This window comes from Marmota marmota, unplaced genomic scaffold (assembly GCF_001458135.2).
Source record: "Marmota marmota marmota unplaced genomic scaffold, marMar, whole genome shotgun sequence".
In the NCBI taxonomy this organism is placed as follows: Eukaryota; Metazoa; Chordata; class Mammalia; order Rodentia; family Sciuridae; genus Marmota; species Marmota marmota.
In genome coordinates this window covers 46,869,459-46,876,152 of record NW_026000229.1, presented here as the reverse complement: position 1 = coordinate 46,876,152, position 6,694 = coordinate 46,869,459, and positions in this window count along the sequence as shown.

The window sequence follows — 6,694 nt, the reverse complement described above, 5'->3', positions numbered from 1 at the left end:
TATATATATATATATATATCCCAAACAATGAACAATTGGATGAACAATCTATGTTCATCAAATAAATTCTTCTCAAGTTCAAGACTCAAATTGACCACAAAACAATAATCTTGGATGACATTAACAAACCTCTCTCACCACTGGATAAATCTTTGAAACAAAAGTTGAACAAAGAAACTATAGATTCTCAATAATACAACCAATAACTTTGACTTAACTGACATATATAGAATACTTCATCTTTGATCAAGCAAATAAACTTTCTTCTCAGCAGGACATAGATCCTTCTCTAAAATAGACCATATACTATGCCACAAAGCAACTCTTAACAAATACAAAAAAGTATAGATATTACCCTGCATTTTATCAGATTATGATGGAATGAAATTAGAAATTAATGATAAAATAAAAAATAAAAACTACTCCAACACTTGGAGACTAAACAAAATGCTACTGAATGAACATTGGGTTACAAAAGACATCAAGGAGGAGATTAAAAAATTCTTAGAGGTAAATGAGAACATGGACACAACATGTTGAAATCTCTGGGACACTGAAAGCATTACTAAGAGGAAAGTTCATTGCATGGAGTTCATTCCTTAAAAGAAGAAAAAGTCAACAAATAAATGACCTCACATTACATCTGAAAGCCCTAGAAAATGAAAAACAAATCAACACCAAAAGCAGTAGAAGGCAAAAAATAATTAAAATTAGAGCTGAAATGAATGAAATTGGAAAAAGAAAAAAAGAAAAGAAATAACTGAAAAAATTGACAAGGGGTTGAGAAAATAGCTCAGTTGGTAGAGTGGTTGCCTAGCATGCACAAAGCCCTGGGTTCAATCCCCAGCACCACCTAAAAACAAAACAAGAAAGAAAAAAAATTGACAAAACAAAAAGTTGGTTCTTGAAAAAATAAACAAAATTGACACTTAGCTACGCGAACAAAGAGAAGGAGAGAGAAAACTCAAATTACTAACATACGTGATGAAAAAGGTAATATCACAACAAACACTACAGAAAATAGAGGATAATTAGAAGTTATTTTAAAAACTTATACTCTAATAAAATCGAATACATGGAAGGCATTGACAAATTTCTTAAGTCATATAATTTACTCAACATGAATCAGGATGATATACACAATTTAAACAGACCAATATCAAGCAATGAAATAGAAGATGCCATCAGAAGCCTACTAAAAAAGAAAACCACATGACTGGATAGATACAGAGCTGAGTTCTACAAGACCTTTAAAGAAGAACTAATATCAATACTCTTTAATTTATTTCAGGAAATAGGAAAAACGAGGGAGTATTTCCAAACTCATTCTATAAGGCCAATATCACTCTGATTCCAAAACCAGGTAAAGTACACATGAAAGAAAGAAAACTTCAGACCAAGATCTCCAATGAACATAGATGCAAAAATTCTCAATGAAATTCTGGAAAATGGAATACAAAACATATCAAAAAGATAGTGCACTATGGTCAAGTGGGATTCATCCCAGGGATGCAAGGTTGGTTCAAATATGGAAATCAATAAAATTAGACATCAATGTCAATTATTCATCAATAGTCTAAAGATAAAACTCATGTGATCATCTCAATAGACACAGAAAAAGCATTTGACAAAATACAGCATCCCTTTATGTTCAAAACACTAGAAAAACTTGGGATAACAGGAACATATCTCAACATCATAAAGGCTATCTATGCTAATCCCCAGGCCAACATTATTCTAAATGGAGAAAAATTGAAGGCATTCCCTCTAAAAACTGAAACAAGACAAGGATGCCCTCTTTCACCACTTATGTTTAACATAGTTCTTGAAACACTGGTCAGAGCAATTAGACAGATTAAAGAAAATAAATGGATAAGCATAGGAAAAAAAGACCTTAATTAGCACTATTTTATGATGATATGATTCTATACCTAGAAGACCTAAAAAGATTCACCAGAATACTTCTAGAGCTAGTAAATGAATTCAGCAAAGTAGCAGGATATAAAATCAACACCCATTAATCAAAAGCATTTCTGTATATCAGTGACAAAACCTCTGAGAGGAAAATGCAGAAAACTACCCATTTACAATAGCCTCAAAAAATAAAATAAAATAAAATACTTGGGAATCAACAAAAGAGGTGAAAGATTTATATAATGAAAATTACAAAACCCTAAAGAAAGAAATCAAAGAAGACCTTAGAAGATGAAAAGATCTAACTTGCTCTTGGATAGGCAAAATTACTATTATCAAAATGACCATATTTCCAAAAGCACTATACAGATTTAATGCAATTCTGATCAAAATCCCAATAATATTCCTCAAAGTAATAGAAAAAGCAATCATGAGGGGCTGGGGATGTGGCTCAAGCGGTAGCACGCTTGCCTGGCATGCGCGGGGCACTGGGTTAGATCCTCAGTGCCACATAAAAATAAAATAAAGATGTTGTGTCCACCAAAAACTAAAAAATAAATATTAAAAAGCCTCTCTCTCTCTCTCTCTCGCTCTCAAAAAAAAAAAAAGAAAGAAAGAAAGTAAAAGCAATCATGAAATTCACCTGGAATTATAAGATAACCAGAATAGCTAAAGCAATTCTCAGCAGGAAGAGTGAAGCATGTGGCATCACTATACCAGACCTTAAACTATACTACAGAGCAATAGTAACAAAAACAGCATGGTATTGGCACCAAAACAGACCAATGGTACAGAATAGAGGACACAGAGACTAACCCATAAAATTACAATCTTATATTAGACAAAGGCACCAAAAACATACATTGGAGAAAAGATAGCCTCTTCAACAAATGGTCCTGGGAAAACTGGAAATCCATGTACAACAAAATTAAATTAAACCCCTATCTCTCACCATGCATAAAACTCAACTCAAAGTGGATCAAGGACTTAGGAATACAACCAGAGACCCTGTGTCGAATAGAAGAAAAAGTAGGCCCTAATCTTCATCATCTGGGATTAGGGCCCAACTTCTTTAATAAAACTCTGATAGTGCAAGAATTAAAACCAAGAATCAATAAATGAGATGGACTCAAACTACATAGTTTTTTATCAGCAAAAGAAACAATCTGTGAGGTGAATAGAAAGCCTATATCTTGCTAGTAAATTTTTACCCCCAAACACATCAGATAGAGTCCTAATCTCTAGGGTATATAAAGAATTCAAAAAGCTAAACACCAAAAAACAAATAACCCAGTAAATAAATGGGTCAAGGACCTGAAAAGACAATTCTCAGAAGAGGATATTCAATCAATCAACAAATATATGAAAAAATTTTCATTATCTCTAGCAATTAGAGAAATGCTAATCAAAACTACTCTAAGATACCATCTCACTCCAGTCAGAATGGCGGCTATTATGTATACAAACAACAATAATTGTTGGCGAGGATGGTGGGGAAAAAGGTACACTCATACATTGCTAGTAGGACTGAAAATTGATGCAGCCAATATGGAAAGCAGTATGGAGATTCCTTGGAAAACTTGGAATGGAACCACCATTTGACCCAGCTATATCTCTCCTCCATCTATACCAAAAGGACTTAAAAACAGCATACTACATGGACATAGCCACATCAATATTTATAGCAGCACAATTCACAATAGCTAAACTGTGGAACCAACCTAGATGCCCTTCAATAGATGAATGGATTAAAAATGTGGAATATATACATATATACTCAACAATAGAAGAAAATAAAATCATGGCATTTGCAGGTAAATGGATGGCATTGGAGAAGATAATGCTAAGTGAAGTTAGCCAATCCCAAAAAAATAAATGGTGAATATTTTCTCTGATATAAGGTGACTGACACATAGTGGGGTAGGGAGAGGGAGCATGGGAGGAATAGGTGAATTCTAGATTTGAGAGGGATGGGAGGGGAAGGGAGGGGGCAGGGGATTAGCAATGATGAGGAATGTGATGGTCATCATTATCCAAAGTACATGTATGAAGACATGAATTTGTGTGAACACACTTTATATACAACCAGAGATATGAAAAATTTTGTTCTATATGTGTAATAAAAATTGTGATGCATTTTGCTGTCATGTATTTAAAAAATAAAAGCAATTTGAAAATAAATAAATAAATTTTAACTTTGAAAAAAGAAAAAGAAGGACATCATATAATGATATAACAATCAATTATCAGGATATAACAATAATAAATATACAGGTACCCAACAGCAGAGCACCTAAATATGCAAGGTGGACACTGACAGATCTGAAAGCAGACACAGATTGCAACACATTTACATTAATACTCTTCAACCTACTACATTCAATTTTGAACAGAAAATCCTGAAAGAGAACCAATATAGCAAAAACAGCTGCCTTTAACAATACTATAGACCAAAATGACATTCTATTCGGCAACCACAAAATACACAATCTCCTCAAGTGAACACAGAACATTCTCCAGGATAGGTCATATCTTAGGCCACAAAACAAATGTAAACAAATTTAAGAAAATGAAAATCATGCCAAGTATATTTTCCACGGCCAGTGGTATGAAAACTGAAATCAGTAAGAGAGAGAAAAGCTGAAAGGTTCACCAGTAGGTGCTATTTGGCCCACTCTTGAACTTTATTAAAGAAGAAATCAATAGAAAATAGAGATAAAGTAAAAAAAAATATCCAAGACACAATATAACGACACTGGAATACAGGAGAAGCTGTACTAAGATGGAAGCTTACAGGAATAAAAGCATCAAAAAAAAAAAAAGTCTGAAAAGCCGAAAACTAAACCTCAAGAAAAAAGAAAATGAAAACCTGAATTAGGCCCAAATTTAATAGAATAAATAAGATAATAAATATGTGGAGAGAAATAAATAAAATAGAGCAGAAACAATAGAAAAATCGATAAAACACAGAGTTCGTTGAAAAGATAAAATTGACCAACCTTAGCTAGACTAACATAGAAAATAATAAATAAGTCTCAAATAAATAAAGTCAGAAATAAAATAAAAAGGAGAGATCATAACTAATGTCATAAAAATAAAAGTATTATGAGTCTACTATAAATAATTATTAGACAAAAATTGGAAGACATAGACATGATAAATTCCTAGAAATACATATCCTACCAAAACTCAATCAACAAGAAATTGAAAATATGAGCAGGTAATGACTATTGGGGGTCTTCCTTGAAGCCAGTTGACCATGAAATGAAACTTCTGAAACCACAAGTCAAAATTAATCTTCCTTCCTTTTAAGTTGTTTGTGTCAGGTATTTTGTCTCAGCAATGTACAACTAACCTAAGTAGGATTTTTATACATAAAGACAAAAAAAAAAGCCTAATGCTCATATGAAACTACAAAAGACCCCCAAATAGCCACAACAATATTCAAGATTAAGAATAAAGCTGAAAAGATAGCTATCTACACTAATAGAATCTAGAGAACATAAATAAATGTATACATATGTGGCCAACTGTTCTTCCAAAGAGGGACCAATACAATGTAGAAAGAATTTTTTTCTTTAACAAATAACGTTAAGGAAACAATAACTACATGCAAAAGAAAAATAGTGGGCATTTATCTTACACCACACCCAAAAATCTTCTCAAAATGGATTAAAGACTTTGGTATAACACTTGAGAATGTAAAGACCTGGAAAAGAATATGAGATTTCTTCATGACCTTCGTTGGCAATAATTTTATAAACATGATACCAAAGAACACATAAAAAAGAAATAATAATAATAATAATTGATTCTACATCACAATAGAAAGCTTCTGCACAAGGGAGAAGCAAGTCAAGAGTGAAAAGGCAGCCAATGCAAGAAATAGGCTTGCATGATGGAAACATGGAACACAGTACTGGATAAGACAGTCATGACTATGGTTATGGGATGAGTCGTCCTTTCAATTTCCACTATGCTGCTTCCCAACATTAATATCAGGAAATTTTAAAACATGTCCATTCCAGGAATGAAAAAAAACAAGGATTTTCGTGTTAAACATAGATGATTTTTTTTTGGCTTTTGCACTAAGTGTATATAGAAACCATCTGCTATTTGGACTATAACTCTGAATTAAGACTGCAGAAGGTCAATGGTTGTGATCAGAATATTAAAGCTATTTCACAGAATGTTTTGCAAATGTTCATTGAATTTTAAAATGTCATATGAAAGAATCAGATATGTTAAAATCTGGCAAACTTGTTAAAGCGAAAATGGGAGTTAAAAGTACAGTGAAAAATTGATGCTCACCGGCAGAAGAGGAGCAGCGGCTTGCTGAGAGGCAGAGCCGCCCCCTCCCCCTGCGCCGGCAAGGTAGAGGGAACTGTGACCATCCACAGAGCAGGCCCCGCGGCCTGCTGAGGGGCAGAGCCGCCCCCCACCCCCCGCACCTGCCAGGTAGGCGGAACGGTGACCACCGGCAGAAAAGGCCCAGTGGCCCACGGCTGAACAGAGCTTCCAATCACTCCTGCAAGGTAGGCGGGCCTGCGACCCACCGGCAGAAGAGGAGCAGCGGCCTGCTGAGAGGCAGATCCGCCCCCTCCCCCCGCACCTGCAAGGTAGACGGAACTGTGACCACCATCAGAACAGGCCAGACCTGCAACCGATAGACAGAACAGGCCCAGTGGCCTGAGGAAGGGTAGAGCCGCCCCCCCCCACGCCTGCAAGGTAGGCGGACCTACGACACACTGGCAGAACAGCCCCAGAGGCCTGCAGAGGG